Source organism: Mustela nivalis (genome assembly GCF_964662115.1).
Source record: "Mustela nivalis genome assembly, chromosome: 6".
Taxonomy (NCBI): Eukaryota; Metazoa; Chordata; class Mammalia; order Carnivora; family Mustelidae; genus Mustela; species Mustela nivalis.
In genome coordinates this window covers 25,082,231-25,107,622 of record NC_139025.1, presented here as the reverse complement: position 1 = coordinate 25,107,622, position 25,392 = coordinate 25,082,231, and the positions used below count along the sequence as shown (strand labels likewise).

Below are 25,392 nucleotides of genomic sequence, written 5' to 3'. Positions count from 1 at the left end.
GATGCTAACACCTTACAAAATATACTCTAGTGCCTGCTTCTCTCTGCTCCAATTTGATTAATTTTATGTGTATGTATTACATATATATATTAGATGTTCTAACCAGGAAAAGCTTCTGTGCTTCTGTGCTTCTGGGCTTGGAGGTCTGGGGCATGCCTAACATCTTATTAAGTATAACTTTCATATAGCAATGAATTTACAGACCCATAGTGGGGGGTGGGGGAAAAAACGTAGTGCTGAGTAGAAAGCAAAAAATTATACTACATATTCATCCAATTACAATGACAAATGAACAATAACCCCAGCATTTCGTATTTTGACCAGTGCCTTTGAGTTGTGTACTTGTTCAGAATATCTTCCACAGACATCATTAGAAGTCCCTTTACTTAAATTAACTGAAAATTACTTTCTGAAAGAAATAACTCCATGTTAAACTGATCATCTAACAGCATCATTCTGATTCAGACATCTGTCATTATACCAGCAAGGTGCAATCATTCCATAAGTACAGACTAAACATTATATAACAATAATTTGTATGTTAATCTTCTATAACAAAATAGTTTCATGACTCTGCCAAGAGGCATGTGTGAGATGAATTATGTGAAGTAAGCATTTAAATTCATTCTGATAAAAATCTCAGTATAGAGTAATAAGCACAATTCCGTGTGCCCAGCATCATAGTCTGGGCACAGGACATGTTGTCGCAAGCTACTGGTATTAGTCCGCCATGGAAGGGTGCACAGAGGAGGGGTGGGGAGATGTGCATGAAGAAGCATTCCTTGGGCGCCTGGGTGGCTCAGTGGGTTAAAGCCTCTGCCTTCGGCTCAGGTCATGATCTCAGGGTCCTGGAATCAAGCCCCACATCGGGCTCTCTGCTCAGCAGGGAGCCTGCTTCCCACTCTCTCTCTCTGCCTGCCTCTCTGCCTACTTGTGATCTCTCTGTCAAATAAATAAATAAAATCTTTAAAAAAAAAAAAAAAAGAAGAAACATTCCTCAAGTGTCAAAGCCTGCACTTTCAATGAACAGTAACAACAGCAACGACAACAGACTCCAAGACGGACACTACTTTCTGATTCCCCAAACTGAGATGAGTTCTCTTTTATGTTCTCCCTCCCTTCTCTGGCCCTTATCACACCAGCAGCCTGTCCTGTATATACTACTAGCTCTGAGCTCATCCTGCCACCGTGCAAAGGGCTTATTTCCCTTACTGTCCTGTTCATGCTCTGTTACACGCATAAATATTGAAATTTCATTTTGCAGAAGAGGCTGTGTCCTGTGAGTGAACAGGTTCAAGGGGTCCAAAGCCTTCTTGGGGATTCCAGAGAAATGGCAAAGATATTTGTTGAAGGCGAAAGTAACATAATGAAATCATTATCATTTCAGAGAGAGAAGGATCTGCGGTCAGCATTTATTAGGCCTCTACTGTGTGTCAGACAGGCAGACATTTTACATAATTATCTCAGTCCTCCGAAGGACAGCCCTATGAGTATACAGTGTTTTCTCCCATTTTAGACTAGACACAGAGATGGAAAGACATTTAAATTTTTGCTCAAGTTTATCAAGTTAACAAGTGACACAGCCAGCGTGAGAACCGGAGACTATCCTTCTCCAAACATAAAGGTTTCTTCATTAGCACTACGTATCCCTGGCACACTTATTAGGATTGACTGTCTTCAGTCACGTACAAACTAAATGCAATTAAGTTTGTGTCTCCCTCTTTCCTCCCCAGCCTAGGCAGCCTCAAGTGGAGGGATCCTGCATTACCACTTGCCTCTCCAATCTTACTCTGCCAGCATACAGCAAATGCTAAAAATCACCCCTCGGATGAATGGAAAAGCTTTCTTTATCATCTGGTATATACCCTCTGCCTCTGAAAGGATCCTATCTCCTTCATGAGTACCAAGCCATTCACACAGAAATAAATTCCTCATTGCATTTTGTGCTTTTCTTTATTTAGAGCTTCCTTAGGACCTATTTGGAAAAGAAAATGTCCAATTAAAAATAACTTGGGCTATCTCTTTCTTCTATTCTGTTAGGAACATATGGGCTAAATTAGCACCACCCAGCTGAAGAGTAAAAGAAGCACCCCTCTCCCCATGGTATCTAAGACTAAGATTTCTTTGTGCCTTTCTAACTCCCCACACGTATACCTCTAGACTCTTCTCGTTTTATGAGCAGAACTCTTCAGATAGTGATAAACATTTCTCTTCTTCAAATATTATTATTGCATCATTCAGCACTTCCAGAACAAAAAGCACTCAGATTAATTTTGCCAAACTACCAAAGTAATTTGTCATGTAAAAATAGAGTTATATAGTCAGGTGTTTTACAACATACTGCTAAAATTCTCATCAACTTAAAAAAAAAATGGGTTTGATGTAACTGTCAGAACTTTGGCAAAGAGTAAGTCAAAAATGGAAAAGAACACCATGGGATACACACTGTCGTGTATCCAAATAATGGATAAAAACATTCCTTCTGATCAAGAGTCACAACCTAATCATACGTTTTATAAATACAGTTCACATATGCATGTGTTTTCTGCAAGCTTCATTTAAGCAACCTTAAAATGATTAAAAATTAACCTTTACAAAGGCCTACATGTATACAAATCAGGAAAGTAAAATAAACATGCTTGCTCTTGGAACATTTAAAATTAAAACTGTCTCAGATTCGACAATTATAAAAATATAACTGAACGAAGTATGGGAAAATAAGTTGTAAAAAAAAAAGCTGCCCCACAAAGATTTTGTGATACTCACAATGTCAAAATAAGGCCAAGCTTTGGAAAGTATGTCGGTGTTGTAATAAATCAAGTCTTTCCATTCACTGAGGAGTTGCTCAGGAGGTTTGCCCTACCGAAAAGGCAGTCCTTTGCACCAGTCTGCCTCATGTTGCAGAACCAAAATTTTAAACATCATCATATATCCTATTAATGGCTTATGTTTTTGTGAAAGGTAACTTGGACGACTCAAGTATAAATCCAGCCAAAAGGAGAAACGATGTTACTGCAGGGAATGTGGAAGGTTTCTTCCCAAAAGAGCCCCGCTGGAATCCATGTGTGATAAATTCAGTTTCCAACAACAAGCCAGCCTGTCAAGGATGGAAAGTTTGGCCCTTGTGTAGATCTTATCCTAATTACCCTTGATCCTTGAAAAGAATACTTTGTTCGAAACAGAGCAAACTCACAACAGAAGATGAGGCCCCATTAAATGAATGGAAGAAATGGTCTAGAGGGCCACCAGACAGTTGACTGCTCGGGTGATATCCCATGACATTCACAAACACCAGAGTTCCTATAGGGAAGGGCACTCTGTCTTAGTATAAGACCTAGAACTATTCTGGCACATGAAAGTCCTATGGGGATAAATGTTATCAACTTGAATAATGCATCTTTATAGGTATATAACACTGTATGATTATCGAGGTATTTTCCCACGCATTAATCTCATCTGACCCTTCAACAACCCTGTTGAACTCTGCAGAAAGGAAACTAAGTCTCCTGGAGATTAAGTAATTTGTCCAAGGTCATCAGTGTACAAAGGAGTGTGCTGACATAAGAATGCAGGTTTTCTTTATATAAGCACATATTTTCTTTCCTCCAAAACAACCTCCCTACCGTTCACTCCCCACCCACAGTTAAGGTCCCAAGTCACCAGACCTACATCATAAAATTAAACTCATCCATAACAGGAAAAACTTGTACCTACTATAATGGTGGAGAGACAATGAAATGTTATTTTTTATAATTACACATTTAGGTGATTGAAATAACTGCTACTATTTTAAATGAGAAATCATTTCAGGTAAGTTGGTAAAGGGAAAAACTTATAAACTGCATCTGGAGAATTCAAACATCTATGTGATTGAATGTAATGTTCATCCTTTTGTGCAACGCCAAATGGTCTGAGGGAGAACTCGGTGCAGCCATGGGTAACCTTCAACTTGTTTGGCTCCAGTCACCCCATATAGGCCAGGCTAATAGGGTTTTCTCGGACCAACTCACAGAAGCGATTGTGAGCCATAAAATCCTGCATGCGAGAATTAGGAAAGGTAAGAGAGGAGGCGGTCAAGGCTAGGTATGAATCAGTTTCATCCCTTGGGCCTAGAGAGAATTTCCTGGCACCTGTATGGCAAACGCTTAACTAGTCTATCCCCATGACCTTCATATCCTCTTTATCTCTGAGATATTATAATTCCCTGTATTCTATCTCTCTTCAAAATATTTCATTCTGAGTTCTGGAGCAAAGTGGGAGAGGGAACGATCACAGAGGCTATTTTAACACTGGATTTCATGAAAAGTGACGCCCCTAGGCAGCTGGGGATAAGTGACACCAGCACATGGACCTATTTCGGGACTGATAGGAGTCTAATGTTTTCCATTCAGCTCATGACCTCTGTTGACTTCAAGGGACACTATATTTGTGAACAGACTCTGGGAGCCACTCTTCTTTCACTCCCTGTTGAGGGGGGTTTCGATATTCCAAGGACCTCACAGCCATCGATGAACTTTGAGACAGGATGGTTTTTTTGGTGGGTTTAAATCCAAAAGCCCTCAGGTTCTTAAAAGGTTCAGATGGAAGATACTTTTATCTGTGTCTTAAAAGCTCTAATAAAAAGAACTGAAATATCACACATGACCTGTGAACTGAGGGGGACAGAGGACCTTTTGCCAAGTTTCCTGCACATTCCCTTAAAAGCAACCTGGGAAGAAAGTGAGAAAAACTGCTCAGCTCTAATGAGCGCCTAATGGGTAGGGGCACCAGAGATTTATTTCGTGAATGCTTCAAAAAAATGGCTGAGGTCTTTAACCACTAAACTGCCGGAAAACGTGTGGTCTTATTAAGCATCAGCAGAATAACTGACCAGTGTTTGAGAATCATGAATGTGGCCTTTCTGACTTCCCAAAGTATACAAGGATATTTTCTTTGACTTTCTCTTCTTGCAGATCCATAAAAACGACACTGCTTTGTTCAGGAGACCCGGGACACATGGTGCTGCCTGCTTCTGCAGACACACATCCCACATTAAATTAAGTTAGAGGTGGTATTTGAAAAATAAATAAATAACGGAGTTCCAATTCACTGCAAATGGTACAGGAGGCCCGTAAGTGGGAAGCCTACAAGAAAAGGACTTCTTTTAGAAAGATGTTTTACAGGACTTTTTCTGCATCATTAACTCTTCTGGAATCCTGAATATAACATGATGAATTTCCCTAAAAAAAGTAGCTACTGTTTAATTTTGAATCACTTCAAAGAGCCTCAGTAGAAGGAATCAAAGAAAACCAAAAAGACCAGTAGATGTGAAATTCGCCAAAAAAAAAAAAAGAAGTTTCTAACAGATTTTGACCATGTACTGAAAATACCACTGATTATTTTGCTAATACAGTATTTTACTGTTCCATGCGGCTGAAATAAGTCTCTGTATTCATCGGAACGCAGGATATTTTTATTACAATATTTGTGTCATAGCTCTTTAAAAAGAAACATATTTAAAACCTTGAAAAGAATCTCTGTCTTAAAATGGTTCTTGATGTGTAGGTGAGTACGTGTGTTTTACTATAAACAGATACTTAATGAGAGTTTACTTTGCTAAAAAGAGTAAAAAAAAAAAATACTGGTAGTCTTAGTTCTATCCCCAACACATAGTTCTAGAAAAAAAAAACTAATTTTTAAAAACTAAAGCAATTTGGAAGGTGGGGAAAGGAAAGAAAGTTGGCTGGGGTATTATAATGGTTGCCTGATAATCACCATCATCATCATCATCATTGGTCTTTAAAAATGTCTTTTACATAAAACCTGCCTAAGGGAAAAGAAAGAAAACCTCCTAAAAATTCCACATCCCTGAACACCACTACATCAAAAACCATCTGGAAAATGTCAGATAATGGTATCCACCCACCTAAGAAATTCAGCAAACTTTGTCTTCAATTACCATTTAGAATAATCAACTCAAATTGAAATTTCAATTTGAAAACCCTCAGAAGACAAAGCTGGGATTAGGAATCAGATTTTAAAAGTCTCCTTAAAAGACCATCTGTTTAAGACACCCTTCTCACATCCCACCTCGTCCTTGATCTGTACCATAAGTTCACAGCAGAAGCACAGCTGAATTTAAAGACACATACACACGGCTGCTATGAAGTCTAGTTATCACATGTATGTTCTGAGCTTGTCTCAAGTTTCTCTTGTTATGTAAGCACTTAGGGGCAATAAAATTTCACTCACATTCAGCAGCATTGTGAGTCTCAAAACATTAGTCTACCTGACTGTACAATCCTTTTACTGGCAGTGGATAGCCCTGGTATTTTATTTATATTGATCATATTGTCAATGCTATATGGAATAACCATTTAGTAGCCTATTAGCCTGTAACATTTTGTTACTGTTTTTAAATATCATTACCCATTCTGAACTCCATATTAGAAAAATCAGCTTGGAAAATCTAAATATTCAGAAAGAACTACAGAGCTTTGGGGTCCCCCCCCCCCACATAATTTGCAGACTGATGAGAAGAAAGGAAAACAATGAGTATCCACTTCTCACAGATAGAGGTCACTAATGGACTGAATTTGAATCACTGTGGCAGAAACCACAAAGTTATTAAAGTAATCTAGTGAAAAGTGAACTTGAATTAAAATTAAAGTAAAAATACCAAAAGACGATTTTTCAGAAAGGTCTGACCTGAATAGAAACAAAGTTGCATCACCTGGCTCTAAACAATCTTGTTTAGAGCTGTCTTCTAAAACCAGTGAGCAAAACTGAGAGCACACTATCCTTTGCTGTTTTTTAACTTCAGTCACTTCTGATTGCAGAAGCAGCAATTCTTCCTTGTAGGCTACAAGACTGAAGAGTCAAGCTAGATCAGATGTTCACCCCGAGTCTCTACAGAATAAGGTTTCTGGACATACATACTTGAGCCTTTCTTGAAACCACAGCTTCAGACTGGGAAGATATAAGGTTGCTTCAGGGAGATATGTCTAAATCCTAAATCAAACTCTCCAGCAGGCCAGAATATAAATGTAACAGGCATCAGAGGAGGTTCAAATTAGATCCAGCCGGTCAAAGTCAAACTGGGATAAGATCACATCATCTGAAACCTAGCATTCAGGGGAAAAACCACGACTGCCCAGGGGACCTTAAGGCAGCCCAGCATGGTGTCATTTGGGAATCTACTTTCTTCTGTTAAAAGCATCTCCTGGAATTTCTAAAACTGCAGTGAAACTACTGAAGTTTTAAGACATGGGCATCTTGTTTAAAATCAGCATTCTTTCCATGCTAGGTTTGTAATAGGTTCTGCTACTAGGCTAGTCCACTTCTTACAATTTCTTGTACCTACTGGCAGAGACATGGAATAATGCTTGAAATTTCATCTTCCAACCTCCTCCACTCCGATATTTGCAACTCAGCATGACAGTATGAGGCTGAACCTCCATCAGTGATTATTAAAAATTCTTAAATGGTTTAACCCTATCCTGTTTGGGGCTTTTGAGGAGGGAAGGAAGAAAAGTTGTATTTGGAGGAGCAATAACATCATGGGGAAATAAGCAACTTTTCATGGATAGTGTATTTCCCAAAGATTTATTCTCTTCTAATATGGCCTGTCGGTATTCTGTATCTGGTGCATACTGCTTAGCTAAAAAAAAAAAAAAAACAAAAAAAAACAGTCCAGTTCTAACATTTTAGATACTGACCTAAAATTTTACATTCATACAGCAACAACCCATATACCTCCCTGGGCAAATGCCAACCTGCATTCTCTTACCCCAAATTATTGGGGGATCCTCTCACTGGAGAATTGGGAAGGTCATATCACTTAAATACACAGACAATACGGGTTCCTATATGGAAGCTAGCCTACATATTAGCTTTTGGCTAGGAGAAGTTAGATGTAATAAATTTAACAATAAGCCTGTGTGAGCAAGGGGACATGCCCCAAAGCTCCCTGAAACCCTGTGTGATTTAAGAGCCTCCCAGCTGAGTGGTAAGCAATAGCTCCCATTTAGATGGGGCTTTGCATAGAGCAAATGCAGCATGTGAAGAAATCTAATCAGCACCTTGCACTCTTGCGCGAGCATTTACACGGATTTGTGCCCTGCACTCGATTAGCTTACTGCAAGCTTTACAAGAGATCTCCTCCACTAAAATTAATCAAAAGCTCTTGGAGACTGCTTTCCATTTACAAGAGAAGTCAAGATGAGCTTCCAGGTGAATAAATAATGATCATACTAATGATGACAGCAGCAGCAAATGCTGAGCTGCTCTGAAACTCAGCTGGGGGAAAGGGGATGGTGGGGAGTTGGGGCTGGAATATTTCTGTAGCTCTCTGAGGGAAAAGCAGGAGCTATTTTCTCAGTTAACCTAAGTAAGGCTGCTGTTTGGGAAAGGTGACCATATTTTCTCTCCACTGCCCCTGGCCCCAAGTGCACCCAGGAGACCACTGTCTCCCCCCATACCACCGTGTATCAGGCCACCGAGGAACAACATGCCTCTCCACAACACCATTAACCACCACCCACAACACACACACACACACACACATACACGGTAAAAAAAAAAAAAATCACGGTAAATTCACGTCGCCAAAGGCTAATGCGTTTCATCTCATACTGTAATAAATACGAGACTTCTAAAGTTTTTATTTTATGACGCCAGAAGGTGAATGGAAGGAGGGAGGAAGGGAAGGCTCCGGGGATGTCAAAGTGGGAAAAGGAAAATTTTCCCTTTACTTGATATTCTTCTCTCTCTCTCTCTCTTACACACACACACACACACACACGCGCGCGCGCGCACACACACACACATTTGCTTTGCTTTCCTGCACCAGCTAAATGAGGTGGGCTTCTATCATTTTTAAAAGATGCTAAACTAAACAGGGCTGAGAGAGTGAGAGGGTGAAGGTGAGGGGGGGTGGGGGGGGGTGAAATCTATGCACCATTTCCCCGGGTTGAAGAATACTAAAAGCCCCTGAATACACCTTCTCAGTTTCCGAGGAGCTACAAGATGAGGCTCCAGCTGGGGCCGAGGTTTCTCACCCATCCCAGAGGGGCCTCACCTCCCCGCACAGCTGCCCACCGAGGGCACAGAAGCGCCGCGGGCCCCTCGAACCTGACTGTAGATCTCCCCGCGCTGGGTGCCCATCCCCGGGATCTTGAACTTCGCCTCCCTCTTACTTTGACTCAGATCTGCCGAGCGTCAGGAAAGGCGCTGGGAAGAAGCAGGAGCTCCGCGGCGGGGCAAGGAAGGAGAGGGTTGGGGGTGCGCGTTACCTGCGAAGGTTCTCGAGGTCTCCTTCCAGCCTCGGTGGTAATCTCGCTCAGCGCCGCGTCCTCCCCCAGATCCAAACTTTTGCTAGGTCCTCCGGGTGGCGGCGGCGGCGACGGTGGCGGGTGCTGAAGCCCAGCCTTGTCTCCCGCAGCGTCGCGGCGCGGGGGTGCGGAGGCCGGAGCCTCAGAGCGGCGCGCGCCTCCCCGCAGCCTGCCGGAGCCCGGGCGCCCGGCTCGCCTAGCTCGCTCTCGCCTTTCTCCTCTACGGAGCCGCGGCATCGTCTTCCCCCGTCCTCCGCCACCTCCGCCTCCAGGGCTCGGGCATGCCACTTTCTCTCGGCTCCGGCCGCCGCGGCCCCCGCCTCCTATCCTCCTCAGCCTCCCCCTCTCCGCCTAGACCAAGCCACGAGTTCCGAAAGAAGCAGAGAGAGCGGGGAAGGCAGCGGAAAGAGGCCCCGCAGCGCCGGGGCTCCTCAGAGACCGGAGGACCTCGGGGGTCAGCGGGAGAGCCGGGCGGGCGCGCCGCGGGCGCTTAAGAACCCACCGCGCGGAGCCCGGAGCTGGGCGCTGCGCGGGGCTGCGCGGGGGCGGGCGCGGGGCTCGCTCCAAGTGCTGCGCCGGCGGGGCGTGGGTCCCGAGGCAGCTCCGACCTCACTGCTGCCTCGATCGGTTGCGGCGGGGCTAATGTAGACGCCGCGGCCCCCACCCCCACCCCTCCTGACACCCCCGGGAGATGTTTACAGTAATGAATTCGCGGGATCGCCTGCGCCGCTCGCGCGCTCCTCCTCTCACTCTGTCCCTCGCGCTCCGGCGCGCTCCCCTCCGCGAGCCCTCTCTCTCTGCCCCCTCCTTTACTCCCTCCCTTTCGGAGTCCCTCCCACATTTCTGGTTTAAAGAATGCTTGGGAGGCGCGGCTGCAACCCTAAGCTTTCCAAGAGGCAAAGTCGGTCTCGGTTTTTAACCCTCTCCTCCCCAAAGAGAGTTGCAGAGTGCCTGGACCAACACCATGGATGCCACCCTGACCGAGCACGCCTTCTCGCTCTAGCCAGCCTTATCCCACCCCCAACTCTTAGGGAGAATGCCACCGTCTGAGCTCTGAAAGTCGATTTCCCCCATGCCCTCCAAGCCAGAGGATCTATTACTTAGACAGTGAGAAATGATCGAAACGTGAGATTAGAGGGTAAAAAATATAACAAGTCTCTCAACCAAGATGGCGTTATTTCAAATGAAGGCAACCCTGATGATGTGCTCCCCCACCCCCACCCATCATCAGTTAACTCCCTTATCCCGGACCTTATTAAATAACTCTAATTGGGAAAATAATCGGAAGTTTAGTATGATTATCTTGAATACCTATTTTCTCCCCTCACTCTAGCTGCTGGAAAAAAAAAAAATGATTGTTCACTTTCCCCATACATTACAACGGACAACTAAATTCAGCCTCAAAGATTCAGGAAACAGACTTAGCAAAAGGAGCCTGATTTGTATACGGGCAACGTATCCACTTCGCAATCTCTTTGCAAAGGTTGAAGAGTAATGTAAGAAAACCAGGTGCGCGTCTCTTTCTTGGAAAACATATTTTAAAAGGTTCTGTTTTATTCCTCTCATCTCATTGTCGCTCCTCCTGCCTCCAGTAAGTTGCTGTCATGTTTTAACAAGTCTGTGGAGAGGCTGAATGTGAACAGAAGAGGGAGAGCGAGCTCGCGCCAAGCTCCAAGCAGCGCCAGAGACGCGCCGTCGGTAGAGAGAAGCACAGATCGAGCTTGAAACTAGCTCAGGACCAACTCCCTAGGGATCCGCGGGGCTGTCTCGGACGAAAGGTTGGGCAGGGGCGGTGGCCTCGACTGACTCAGGAGGATTTCCCCGTCTTCAGTTCAAAGTCTGAGTCACTTGGCGCTACTTTCCCAATTGTTTTTATTTCCTTCGCATCCCTGTTGTGTCTACCGCCTTCACTTATTTGAGTGCCTTAGTTGTGTTAAGGGGACTTGCAGAAACGCCCCATTTGCCTCCCAAGCACAAGCCACGCATGGATCCACCCAGACGCACGGCCAAGACGCACGCTGGCACACGCTCTCTCAGGCGCGCACACACGCACACACGACCTGGGTTTGTGCCCAAGGGTCGCTGTTTCTGTTGCATTATGCAGTGGTGAGGAAAATACTTTGATTTACATCTACATTAACCACTCTTCTCCCCAAACTCAGTGTGTGACTAACAAATACCCTGAAGATGAGGGGGCACGGCGGGGGTAGTTAATTGGACCAGGACAGCGAGTGCCATCTTGCTGGGAGGTTCCAGGAGCAAAGCGCCAGCGTCGACTGCCGCGGTGGCCTCCACCTCCACCTCCAACAGCAGCTGCCGCTGGCTTGAGCCCCACGCGATCCAGGAGTTTCCTTGGCATCGCTGGGAGTCCAGACGGCCCCAGTCACCCTCTTTCCCGATCCTTAATTTCCTTAGTTAATGCCCCGACCTCAACTGACAACCTTGATCTTGGGCCTGATTAGAAATGAGAAGTGACCGCGCCGGCGCTGAAGGCATGGAGACAAACCCGGGACTGGTCAGCGCGGCTGAGGGATCTTTGCAAGCGACTCCGAGCCCGCGCGGGGACACGGTGGCAGCTGGCCAGGCTCTGCTCCCTACTTCCTGGCCGCCGCCGGCCCCCGGCACTCAGCGCCAGTGGGGGGCCCGGCACTTTCCGCCCCCTCGCCGCCTTCCACGCAAGAGGCTCAAACAAGGCAACGGGAGTTCAGCCTGGTGCGCTGCCTGCGCCTTCACCACCCACGCTGGCGCGCGGGGAAAGACGCTCCGGCCACAGCTCGGTGCCCGGCCACTGAAGACCCGCAGAGCTGAAGACTTGGTTTTGGTAAAAAGAGTAACCCTCTCCCCAACTCGAAGGAAAATGCACTGGCATCCTTCTTAGCCACGAATCAATCCCGGATTGCGGGCGGGACGGGGGGGGGGGGGGGGGCGGGCCGGCTGGTGGCTTTAGATGTAACCGCTTGATTACATCGGCGACATTATCAGCAGACGGAGTGGGCGCGGGGGTGGAGGAGTAAGGGGTGTTACTCCTAGAAGTTATCATATTCATCCTGGGAAAGTGAGACGCTGGATTACAGCAAGCTTAATGGTTCTAGAACAGCGATTTGGGATCTATCCTCCCAGCACACTGACAAATGTGTGTTTTGACCCAGAGCTCAGTTACAAAACTCTTTCCAGGAGACGAATTCTACCTGCAAATAGACCTCCCTAAAGTCGGGGGGAGATTTAAGCAGCTATGCTCTTTCTGGAGGCAAGAAAAAAAGCTAAAAACATCCCATCCCGTTGACCACCCTACGCTGGTTCAAAAAATATATATTATCTTCCCCCCAACCGCGTAGCAGCAGCCCCGGCGGTTACTGGAAAGTCCACCTGGCACCTCTGTCCCTTTACCTGGCGGCCGTCGTGTCTCCTCGCAGTGGGCTCATCCGAATCCGACCGGGTCGGGGAGGTGGAAAGGGAAGAAGCTGGCGCGGCAGCAGCGGGGCTCCCGGGGCATGGTATTGTTTTAGGGGTCACCGCCAAGGTCCCTCCTGCCCATCGTTGAAAACGGTCAACCTGATCCCGGGTCTGGGTGGACACCGCGGCAGGCGCAGTGCTGCCGCCTCGCAGCTGCTAGACACCCGGAACCGAGGGTGAAAGACGCACCCCGGGCGGAAGCAGCGCAGCGCCTTGGCGCGGAGACTGTGGCCACTGATGTTATCTCTGAGCGCTCCTTCTTCTGCGGTGACAATGGAAGATGACAAACTCGCCAAGTGACAGCGACAGGTTTCCAACGTACAACTAACTACAAGGTACCCAGCCGGAGACAGTATGCTGCTTCCCCCCGCCCCCTTCTCTCCCTCCTACTGGGGAGGGAACTAATTTAACCCTGTGTGCGTCCTATTCTCCCTGGAGAAGCTGGAATCGACTCGGAAACCGCAAGCGGCGGCTCCCGGGGCAAGAGCTTTGTTCACGTGCGTTTCCAGTGGGTGTGTTGCTGTCTGGGGGCATTCGCGTGGCAAGACGCCAGTGGCAGGCTTCCAGCGCCAGACTCCGGCATGGGAAGGAGACCTAGCGTTTCATCCGGACCAGACCCAGCCCTCGGAATCTATTTTTTGCCTCCAGTTACCCGATTTATTGAAGTTGCCAGCAAAGTTGGGTTTTATTCCTTTATTTCTTCCTCTCTCCCGCCCCCCGTATTATTTCCTTTCTTAGCGATGCTTTGAAGAAGTGGAACTCTCCCCTCATTCTAATTCTAGCTTATAACTGTTTTGCGTGTGCGAGACGAATGGTGGAGGGTACCCACCCACCCACGCAAAATTTAAATGAAACCGCAGGGAAAGCTGTCTCCCACCAACTCACCCAGTGTGGGCAATGGCAAATGACCACATATTCAAATAAGACCAAGACGCCGGGAAGATGAAGGGGAGGGTTTGGGGGAGTTAGAGCTGGGTGAATAGGGAGATGGAAGGGAGAGAGAATGCGCCTTAGAATGGAATAAGCAGGGGAAACACAGACAAGAATGATGATGCAGAAAATATACCTGAGTCCCAACACTGAAAACAGCAGGTCAGCTTTAAGTGCCTAGATTTTGATGGGCAATATTTCCCCAGCTCCTTGGAAGCAGAATGAATGAAAGAATGAATGAATGAACGAATGAATTTGGGAATTTGTTTTGTTGTTGTTGTTTTTTAATGAGAGGGAGAAAGTGAATATGTGAGGCTCAGCCCTGGCAACCCAGATGCTTAGTTTTATAAACAGCTTTGTCTAAGTGCTCTGAACTCCAGAGAGTAAACTGGAGTTGGAGGTCAGTCATCTCCTAGACGTGGAATGGAAGCTTAGACAAGAGAAAATGACAGCTCTAGCTTCTGCTGTCATTGTCATACCCAAATGATCCAGATTGTTGCCCACAGTGCAAACTCAGACAATCTTCAACAGATTCCCTTTTTCTCCACCTCCATACTGAACTAAAGAGAAAGATAGAAAGACTGAGTCTTTAAAAATCATTTAGAGGGTAACACTTGGATCTTGCAAAAACGGAGTTATTTTTAAAAGAAAAAAAAATGTGATTCTCCATGGGATAGATGTTCTAAGTTCTCTCTGCAACATACCCAAGCCAATGGGAATCTGTAATACCCATTTTAAACGCCCCCGGAGCCGGGTCTGCCCACGGAGGCAAAGGGAACAGTTTCCAGCCAGCCTGGCGCAAAATTTTGTTGTAAATCCTTCTAGTTTGCCAAGGTGGCAGCAAAGCATAGGGAGAGCTTGTCAGGCAGCAGCATCGACACTGAAGACCACATTTTAGGACAAATACTCATCTACCTGCTTTTTAAGACTCATCTTCGTGTACCTAAGTGTACATAAGTATCCACATGAGACTCTTTGAAATCTTGATCTGAGATAACAGTATAATTATTTCATCTTTAAGAATACGTTTTTGTTTAAAAAAAAATGGAACTCCATATACATTTCACTTTCTGATTTATGCTGCCAGAAATTGACTAAGATTAAAAAAGAGAAACAAGGTGGCTGCAGATGTACAAATTTTCTATTTTAGATTACTGTTGTTTATAAATTGTAAGGAAACACTATCATCTGGCTGTGTTCCCTGTGATAGACTATTGATGGGATGACTGTAATCAGGACATGGAAAACAAAGTACAGAAAAACATCACATCATATATATGAAGAGAATATCTGTAACACATTTCTTAACCACACGACCCACAAATCAACTTTAGAAATGTGTGCTGGTGGAGCCAGAGAAAGTGACAGAATAGTAAATGTGGTTCAGGGGCTCCAGAGAGTAATAATTTTGCAGACACACAAAACTGGGATAATTAGGTTACTTTATTTTTATTAAGAAGCCATCACTAATACAAAAGGATAGAAGAGTAGAGAAACAAAAAGCAAATCTGTGAGCCTCAAAACATGGAAAGTCATGGGGCACCTGGGTGGGTTAGTCAGGTAAGTGACTGACTCTTAATTTTGTCTCAGGTCATGATCTCAGAGTACTGAGTTCTAACCCACTGAGGTGCTCTACACTCAGCAGGGAGTCTGCTTGAAGATTCTCTGTCCTTCTGCCTCTGCCCCTCCCTCCACCTGTGTACTCTCTCTGGAGTGCACTCTCTCTCTCAAATAAATAAATAATAAAACCTAAAACAAAAAACAAAACAACAACAACAACAACAAAAAAAAAAACCCAGAAAGTTAGCTCATTTGTTATTCTTTGGACTTCATTTCTTCAGCCTAAACTTGACTGCCATCTCAAATCTTTTCGTGCCCCTCTCCATGTTTTTTGTATACTCTCCCATCTATACAATGCACATGTACATTGGCCTGGGTTTCTAATACTTTGTAGAAAGGTGCCTGGGTGACTCAGTTAGTTAAGTGTCTGCCTTTTTAGGCTGTGATCCCAGGGGCCTGGGATCGAGTCCCCAAATGGGATTTGGCTCCCTGTTCTGCCAAGAGTCTGCTTCTCCCTCTGCCTCTCTCTCATGAATAAATAAATAAAATCCTTAAAATAATAATAATAATAATAATTTGCAGAAGTAAAGATAACACAGGATTTGGATTTGTAAGATCATGGTTTAAGCCCAAGGCCCTGAAAATTTTGATCTTGGGTAAGACTGGCTCTGAGCCACTCTTTACTCATTAATAAAATGGGCATAAAAAGACCTGTTGCACCAGTCTCATAATATTGTCACGTTGTGAGTCAGTGCATGGGAAAGTGCTTTAGAAGATTCAGTTGTTATTCAGTCATTGCTAACAATATTATCATTACATCACACAGTCGCAGCCTTCAAAACATTGGAAAGTTACATCAACCTGAACAGCTTCCCCTAATGTTATCATCTTACATTACCTTGGAACATTTATCAAAACAAAGAAACCAACACTGCTATGTTGCTATTAACTAAACCCCACGCTTTACTGGTATATTGTCATTTTTTCCATTAATATCCCTTTTCCGTTTTGGGACCCCATCTAGGATACCACATTGCCTTTAGTCATCATATCTCCTTTGCTCTGTGACAATTCCTCAATCTTTCCTTGTTTTTAATGACCCTGGGAGTTTTGAAGAATAATGGGCCTGTATTTTGTCTTTCCATTTGGGTTTGTGTGATTTGATTGTAATTCTGGGTTTGGGGGGGAAAAATACTCAGGAGGTGGAGTGCTGTTCTCGCCTCATCACAGCAGGTGGTGCATGATATGGGCATGATGTCACCGATGATAACATTATCACTCTCTAAGGTATTGTGTGCAAGGTCTCTCTGCTATAAAGTTATTTGTTCTTTTCCATACTCTGTTCTTTGGAAGTGAGTCACTAAGGTCTGTTGACCCTCATGGATTTAATATTTGTAAATGCACAGGTTAAGCCTTTAGTGCAACACATGAACACCCCAAATATTGAATCCACCTAGGAATAATTTCCCCGGAAATTCTTCCTGTATTCTACATCTTTAGGAAAGCGTTCAACTACCTCCTCTTGGCTATGTCTTTTGAATCCATCTTCACCACGCCATGCTTTACAATCCCAAACCCAGTCTCCAAATACTGTTGATTCTTTTTTAAAGAATCAATCCTATCTTCCTAGTTCTCATTGTCACATCTGGTTGGTTTAGAATCCCAACTTACCCACAGAAAGATGACATCCATGATCTCTTATCCTTTCCTTCCTTTCATGGTTTTCTGACAGTTTGGTATTCATTTCAGTCTTCCTCCAAGGGACAACAGCAATCGACTAGTTTGTCTTTGGCTAGTCTAAGGGTCTCTGAGAGTTTAGTTGGTGTTACCTTTCTTTTATTCTGGTAAATACTTGAAACATGCGTGTTGACTTCATGAATAAGCTTCTGTAGTAAGTAGAAAGAAAGCCAACCTTTCTTCTGAGATGAGAGCCACTGAAAGGAAATCCGTGGTTAACAGACTGGGGCTAGGTGGCTTTTCATTTCTCTCATGAGTATAAAAGACTCCTTATGCATTTGTGTGTGTGTGTGTGTGTTTGTGACATGATTCATGGAAATCTATGACATTGAAATGCATATTCCTCTGGTTTTGAAACACTATGGTACAGTTTATTGTTCATCCATTTATTCAACAAACATTTGTAGAAAACACAAAACATGCAGCAGAACTTTGATAAATACACTTAGTTCTTACCCTATCAAAGCTCTCAGTGTAGTGAGGTACACTGTTAAATAATTACACATGTAATTAAATAATTAATTTTAAATTGATTAATTAAATCAAATAATTTCAATTAAATAATAGTAATATAGTTATAATATAAATATTATATATTAATATATAAATAATAATACATTTAATTAAATAATTACAATCATCAGGTAAATAAAACAACTTGGTATATGCAAAGCACATTAGTAACCTAAAATAGATTCTCTGAGGAGGGAAATCCTCATCCAAGTGATGAGGGGATTTTATTGATAATGTACTGATTTTATAGGGGAATTGTAACATTATTTTTACTTCCAGCCTTCTGCATACAGCTACCCCAGGAACCAACCAGAGTCCCTTGTCTCAGGGAAATCTTTTTGGGCCAAGAATGGGAAAATCAGTGTAGAAGTAATTGCTTGACTATCCATTTCCCCTAAGCCTTGGTTTCTTAGCCTCCCCATGCAGGTTACAAGACGATTATGCGTGAACAAAAACAGAAGGTCTACACTGATGGCAAACAAAAGCACGTTACACCATGGAGATTTCCTCATACATAAACCTGTCATTTGTCAAGCACTTGCTCTCTGTTCCAAAGAGAAGCTAGCAAAACCTTGAATCAACCATTCTCCAACAGCACTGGGGAAGAATAAATGAGGGAAATGCCCAATTTAAAAAAGGTATATGGTTGATATAAAGATGGAAGCCATTTTAAGAAGAGATGAAAGATCTACCCAGAGACGGATTTGAACCTGGGTGCTGCAACTGTAGTAAATGTGACTAAGCCTCCTGTATCTGACTCCAGTTCCAATGAAGAGGGAAGTTTCATTCTTTTTTAAAGATTTTATTTATTTATTTGACAGACAGAGATCAAAAGTAGGCAGAGAGACAGGCAGAGAGAAGGGGGCGGGGAAGTAGGCTCCCCGCGGAGCAGAAAGCTGGATGTGGGGCTAGATCCCAGGACCCTGGGATCACGACCTGAACCGAAGGCAGGGGCTTTAACCCACTGAGCCACCCAAGTGCCCCTGGGAAGTTTCATTTTAATGGAGAAAACATACTTCATTGAGTGAGTATAAAAGATTCTGAATTAGAATATATATCTAATATATATAACAAATACATATATATATAACTTCCCACTAGACGACATATCTATCTATCATCTGTCATCTACATATCTATTTACAAACACACACATATACACTTCTCATTGTCTGTTGATATATTAGAGAAATAAAATTGCATTCTTTAGAAGGTCAGAGATCGTTTTCAAGCCTGACTCTTATTATAAGGATTAATACTACATCAGTTAAGCTATGTGTAGTCGCAAGAGGCCTAATCTTGGACTTGGATGGTGGGACTTTAAGTCTCTACCACTTTATCAGGGAAATCATTAATAGCCCAAGGCCTCAGTTTCTCTTTTATCCAAAAAGGAAAAACAAAATGATCTGCCAGGGTAGATACATGAACAGTAAGTGAAGTGGGTTATTTTGAAGCTCAAATTAAGAACAAACTATTATTATTTATGTAATGACTGTGTTTAACAGACCATAATTTAATGTGAGATCTATTTTATTCTGTATAATCTTAAGACATTCCTGGCTTTAGGGGTGCCTGGGTGGCTCAGTGGGTTAAAGCCTCTGCCTTTCGCTGAGGTCATGATCCCAGGGTTCTGGGATCGAGCCCCACATCCGACTCTCTGCTCAGCAGGGAGCCTGCTTCCTTTTCTCTCTCTCTGCCTGCCTCTCTGCCTACTTGTGATCTCTGTCAAATAAATAAATAAAATCTTAAAAAAAAAAAAAAGACATTCCTGGCTTTTCTGGTAACCTGTTTTACACAAAGTTTCAGAGTTTCAAAGACACAGAGTGGTTAAATTCCTGCAATGTTGCTCCAAACAATACTTTCTGGTGCCACTTAACCAAGTTTTGACTATCTGAACAATAAACTGGTCTAATATAGGGAATTCTTAGCTGTCTTCTCAATCCCTCACTGAAAAATTCATATAAATTGCTGTTGGCCAATTATCTTTTGCAGTTCGTTCACTTAGCTAATCGAAGTAACTAAAGTTTTCTAAGTGATTTTTTTTTTAATTTTATTGTTAAATTATTTTCATGCTTGCGTTTTCTGGATTTAAGTCATCTCATTTGCTTACTGAGTTGAAACAACTTAGATTTGATGTTTCCTCTCTCTCTGCTTGAAACGTTTTTGAAAAATTAAATTGTCACTAAAACTTGTTAGCAAAAAGTTTAGAAAGGTAGCTCCTCACAGAGAGTGTCTCTCTGTTTCTCTCTGTTTCACCTCTGGAAGTTTCCAGTAGTACCATATTTTGTTGACATATTAGAAAGTCATATGATATGAATGAAGTGAGCTTATTTGCATTTGATTTCTACCCTTTATCGATAGTACAAGGACATGAATTAAATTCTTCTTCCTAAACACTGAAGGGCCATTTTTGATCACAGTCCAGTGTATAGTTTGGCAAAGGCCATGGCATTCCTTTCTCCAAAGAAGGCAATAAAAGCTTGATTTCCAAAGGCTTTCCCATTTTCCTCAGTGTTTTGAAGAAATGAATCTCAAACTATATGAAACAATGAAAATATCTGAATCATTCTGTCCTTGAAGTATGTATTTAATTTTATTTCTAGGGATTCTGCTACAGTTTTGAGTTTCAACAGTATAATTTCCTCTTCATTTTACTTTAATGCTTTATAAATGGAATCATATCAGATTATTAAGTGTAGCAGATAAAAGAATATGGATTACCCATCAGAGTTAGTAGAAAGACAGGAAGTTAACCTTTAAAATACCTCCATCTGCAGGGTGTTTATCTCTTACATCATTACCAAATGGATAACTATGTCTGAGAGCTCTCTGCCTTCCGCCGACATGTCGTAGGTTACAGAAACAGTGAGGCAGCTAGTAGTAGATGCCAGATCTCTAGAAACCTGTCCAGAGTTTAGCCACTACCCTGCTATAGATTTTGTTTTTTCATCAACAGGAATTATTTTTTTCTTATCATTTAGATAAAACCAAAGTTATTTAAATTTATTTCTAAGTCCCTATAAATTTATTTCTAAGTCTCTATAAATTAAAGACTGTTTCCTTAAAAGACATCCTGTATTTCTCACATGTCTGTGCTAAGCAGACAGGTTTAAAAATTATAGAAGTGAGCCTGTGAAAGCTAAGGGAGCCTCAACATCATTAGGGAGAAAAAACCACAGTGAGAAACCAGTGCACTCCCACTAGAATGGCTATTTAAAAAGACAGAAACTAATGAGTGTTGGTAAGCAAGTAGAGAAATCCAAATCAACATACCTTAATGTCGGGATTGTAAAATACTACAGGCACTTTGGTGTGAAGGTTTCCTAAAAAGTTAAACATTAATTTACCATACAACCCTGAAATCCCACCCTTAATTATATCTCTCCAAGAAAATGGAAATATACGTCCACACAAACACTTCTCCATAAGTGCTCTCAGCAACGTGTTTCATAGTAGCCCCAAACTGGAGCTAGATAGACATAAAGGCTATTAGGGGCTGAACACGTAGACAAAATATAGTGTATCCACGCAATGGACTGTTATTTGAACAAAGTAAAGATACATGGTAAAGCACGGGTGAACCTCAAAATAATTTTGTTCCATAAACGAAGTCATGCTCTAGAGATCACATATTGTGTGACTTAATTTATAGAAATCACAGAAAAAGCAAAGTTTTTGAAGATAGCAATTCAGTAACTGCCAGGGGAAGAAGGAACAGAGATTTACTGTAAATGTGCATAAGAGATCATAATGCAGTGATTAAAATGTTTTAAAATTGATTCATGGTGATGTATGCATAACTTGGCAAATTTACTAAAAATAAGAACTGAATTGTACACTCAAAAGGAATGAATTATATATGTAAAATATGTCTAAATAAAATTATTTTTTAAAAGCAAAGAGGATTAATGTCAATATCTATGAATATTTAATCTTGGTAATATTCTTGCTAGGTCCTCTTATGTCACCAATAAATAGGGCTTGAATTATCTTAAGACGAATAAATAAAGAATATGGAGAGTAGTAGAAATAATAAACTAATATGTGTGTCTAAACATTCTTCTTATTATCTACTTTTTCAGAAGAGCAGATCATTTGCAATCTGACTAAATTCATCCACGTGATCTTTAAAAATTCGAAAGTAAAATAAACAGAACACAGGGTGACATATCCTTTTCACTCTTCTCTTTAAAAAAAAAAAAAAAAGCTAATTCTTTGCTTTTTTATTAGGTCCTCTGCTCACCAGTCTACTCTGCCAAAAAGATTCTTCTATTTTTACAACACATATTACATTTGTTTACTATGGCTCAAGGAAACATAATGTTTTACTAATAAAAATCCACTTTTGATAATAGAATAATCAATTATTTTAACATACCCTTTGAACAGCTTAATTCTTTTATATAGTCATCAATCAGGAATCTTCTTTCTTTATGTCCAGCTAGGGCAATATAAATATGATTTTGTGAGGATGTCACATTTTTCTTTTTTTCTGGCAAAACAAGAAAGCATAAGACAGATGGGTTAAGAAGAAAGTCAGAGGATCAGTTGCCAAAGGAAAATAAAATAAAATAAAATAAAATAAAATAAAATAAAATAAAATAAAATAAAAACAACATCTTGTCCATCAAGGAGCTCAGATCAAGAGTCTTTCTTTCCTCAAATGATGACAGCTCCAGAGCTGGAGCAATCAGAAAATAAATAAAGCAAAACCACTAAAGGTGTTTATCCACAGTTTCCACTGTAATGCCTTGAATAGATAAACATGTCATTTTACTAGGAGAATTACCTGAAAAAAAAAATTAGCTAAATCAGACAAGAAAAAAGAAGAAAATAGAATAAGGGCATGTCATGTCTATTACTGAGGAATGAACGACATCATGCTTTTCTGGGTACCGCTGATGAAAATGTCCAGGAAGAATAATCTACATCTACCTTCAACAGTAGAAAAAGAACCAAAGTACAGATTTATAATCCTCACGTGAGGAGCTTTAGGACAATTGGCATAGTTGTTCTCAATTGCAAATGGGCCTGGATTGGTATTCTGCATTCATTTTTCTCCAGCAGGAGCTTGGCCACTAGATGTGATGAAATCAAGTTTATGTGCTCTTCAATAACCTTTCTCCAGACAGGAAGACCTTGTTTTTCAGGCCTCTGGAAGCTGTTGATAGAAGAAAGGAGGTTGGAAGTGGGACTAGATCTACTGGACCTGTGAGCCATCCGTCACGCACTTACAGCAACGTCCCAGATGGAAGAGAGATGGTGGTTGGGGGGTGGAGTGCACATTTAATGAGTTTTGAGTTTGGAACGGGCAGAAAAACACATTTTTGAAGGTTTTTAGATCAATGTCTTTAATCGACACAATGAAAAATCTTTTATCATAGATAGAAAAATCACTTTTTTTTTTTCATTTTTAACATTACTTTCAAGTTTTAGGAAAAGAGTAGAGACTACGTTGGAAGATACTGAGAAAATTTGCTAAACTAGCCGAGTTCTTCGTTAATGCCTTATAGGATATGTGTAAGTATAAGAGCATGTTGCAGTCTTTTTGGAAGAGAAGCAGGGTGAGTTCTGGTATCAAATATGTTCCCAGCTAGCTGAAGATTTAGGAAAGCCACTCAATTTTCTTAGGTCCCAGATGTCTCTTCTCAGAGGTGATAATAATTTCTGGCAAACTTGCTTTGCATCATTTTGTAAGCATAGAATAAAATGGTAAATGTAGAAATATCTATGAGGAAAGAATTTCCCCAAGCAAAAGTGTCATTTTTATTTGAAAAAAAAAAATTATGAATGTCTCCTCTTTAACCCCTTAGCTTACTTGAGGATGAAAACCAGGGTAATTCTCTAGGAAACGATCAGGTTCTGGTTTACATTTCTTCTTTGAGGAGGGTGATAAAGGACTGATCTTTAGATATGACAAGTACAAAGTTCCATGCTTGGGCTAGAGTTTGGAGAGCCTCATTAATCATGTTCCATTGTGTTAGAGGTTCTGTAAACATTGCAAAAGCATAAAGTACAGCCCTTCTATTAGTGACATCTTTCCAACCTAACTCCAGGAAGCCTTTGAGATTTTCTTAACTGACTGGATTTCATTTCAGTCATTAGTTAACCCTGCTTAGTGGGTGACTCTGAATCCCACCAGGCAGGAGTAAGGGGATATGTATTCAAACAGTTCAAACATGGCTTGTCCCAGTCACATAACCATTAAGAACAGTAGGGGGGATTTCCTTTCTCAGGATAAGTTAAATCGTTTATGTGAATCCCATAATATTCCTCTTTTTCTTCCCTTTGGAAACTAATGCTATAAAGTTATAGTTAGAAAAAAAAAATGCTGACAATCCTTCTTATGGATACTTTGGGTGAGATGAAAAGGCAAGTGTTATTGCTTACAGATTTGTACGTCCTGTTGGCAAAGTCTTTTTATGTATGAATGAGCCACTTGAAACAACTAAGAAGCCAGGCCACCTTTGGGATATGGATTGGAGCACATTTGGTATTCACTAGGACTAATCTGCTCAAGGTTACTTTTAAAATATTGGCTACATTTAGCTTCCAAAGTCTGTAAAATCCTCTTCTCATTTGTAAATATTTTTATTTTAATATTTTAAAATACTTTAAAATATGTTATTTTTATAATATTTTATTGTAAATATTTGTTTTATTTATTAATATTTCCTCCCTGGAAATGTTTTCAAGTATATCCATCAGTTGGAATGTAGTTCTTTTTAGTTATAATAGCAAAGATCCCAATAGAGTTTATGCAACAAGACCATTTCAATAGCTGCTGGGTGAAATTTGTACAGAAACATATCAATGTATATTTTAATATCATTTATTAATTTTATGATTTAGTTGAAGAAGATAATAATAATTCCCAGTTTCAAAGTTTTTTTTGGAAGTTCTAGATATGGTACGTTGAATAAAAACACTAATTTTTTGGCTGCTTTTGTTTTTGTTTTTGTTTTTTTTGCTGTTGACTCCCTCCATTTGTTTACACCTTAGGAAAAGCGATGGCTGTGATGGGTAGATGTTGGTCTAATAAGGCAAATGTTGGAGTTTATATAAAAGCAAGCTATGTTCCTTTTGCATAGACAGCATGGAAAGTTTATGAGTCTCCCAGCAGGATGACATTTACACACAGAGAAAGAGCATGTAGCTGGGTCAGAGATAATCCATAACCATCTGTATATGAACTATTTAGGTTATAGAACATACTGACAATGTATGACAATTCATACAAAGTTTATAGATAATGAAGCACGTATTTCCTATTCCTACAACAGTAGTTTTCTTCAGATTCATTGTTGATCCTGCCGTCTCTCTTTTTATCTTCAAAATGTTTGCTCCTCTCATACTAGTATCTTACACATATTTCAAAATAAGTGAGATTCGAACTAAGCAATTGCTAAACATAATAATAATTAATCAAAATACATGTGTAAATAATTGCAGAGGGTAAGTTAGAATCATTAATAACAAGGGAATATGGATGTGATAATGTCAACACTTATGATAACGGACTAAGCAGTATGAAGTACAGCTATGGGACTGTTTCCTGGTCTTTGCATATCACATTCCAATAGATATGTCTGGTTATTGCCTCATGCTTTCTCATGCTTAGACCATATTGCCTACTCAAATTTAACTAATTTCCCAAGAAATCCATATTCTTTGTACTACTCTTGGGCCTACCTCTCTCTAAATTTGGTTGTTCTTTCTGTATGTTTATGAACTTCACATGGTAGTATTTTTTTCCGTGAGTATATACATGGCGTCCATATTTTATTGTTTACATGATTAAATATTTCTGAAACTCTATGATATGCTACACATGACAGACACTGTAATTTATGCTGGTAAATGTGTCAGCAGGAAGTAGATTATTATG

The 25,392-nt window shown here is 41.5% G+C and overlaps 1 protein-coding gene across 3 annotated transcripts in view; it reads right to left on the bottom strand.

Annotated features, from left to right (window-relative positions):
- FLRT2 (fibronectin leucine rich transmembrane protein 2) overlaps positions 1 to 15,435 on the bottom strand; it is a 107,801-nt gene extending 92,366 nt beyond the window's left edge. Inside the window, exon 1 of one of the 3 annotated variants that reach the window (XM_082736310.1) lies at positions 12,699 to 15,435. The gene's annotated coding sequence lies outside the window, so the exon portion shown is untranslated. Of the gene's footprint in view, positions 1 to 9,058; positions 9,081 to 9,272; positions 9,382 to 12,698 lie in introns of those variants that run through there. The other 2 variants (XM_082736309.1, XM_082736312.1) reach the window with 2 other exon arrangements.
- Positions 15,436 to 25,392: the final 9,957 nt, after the last annotated feature.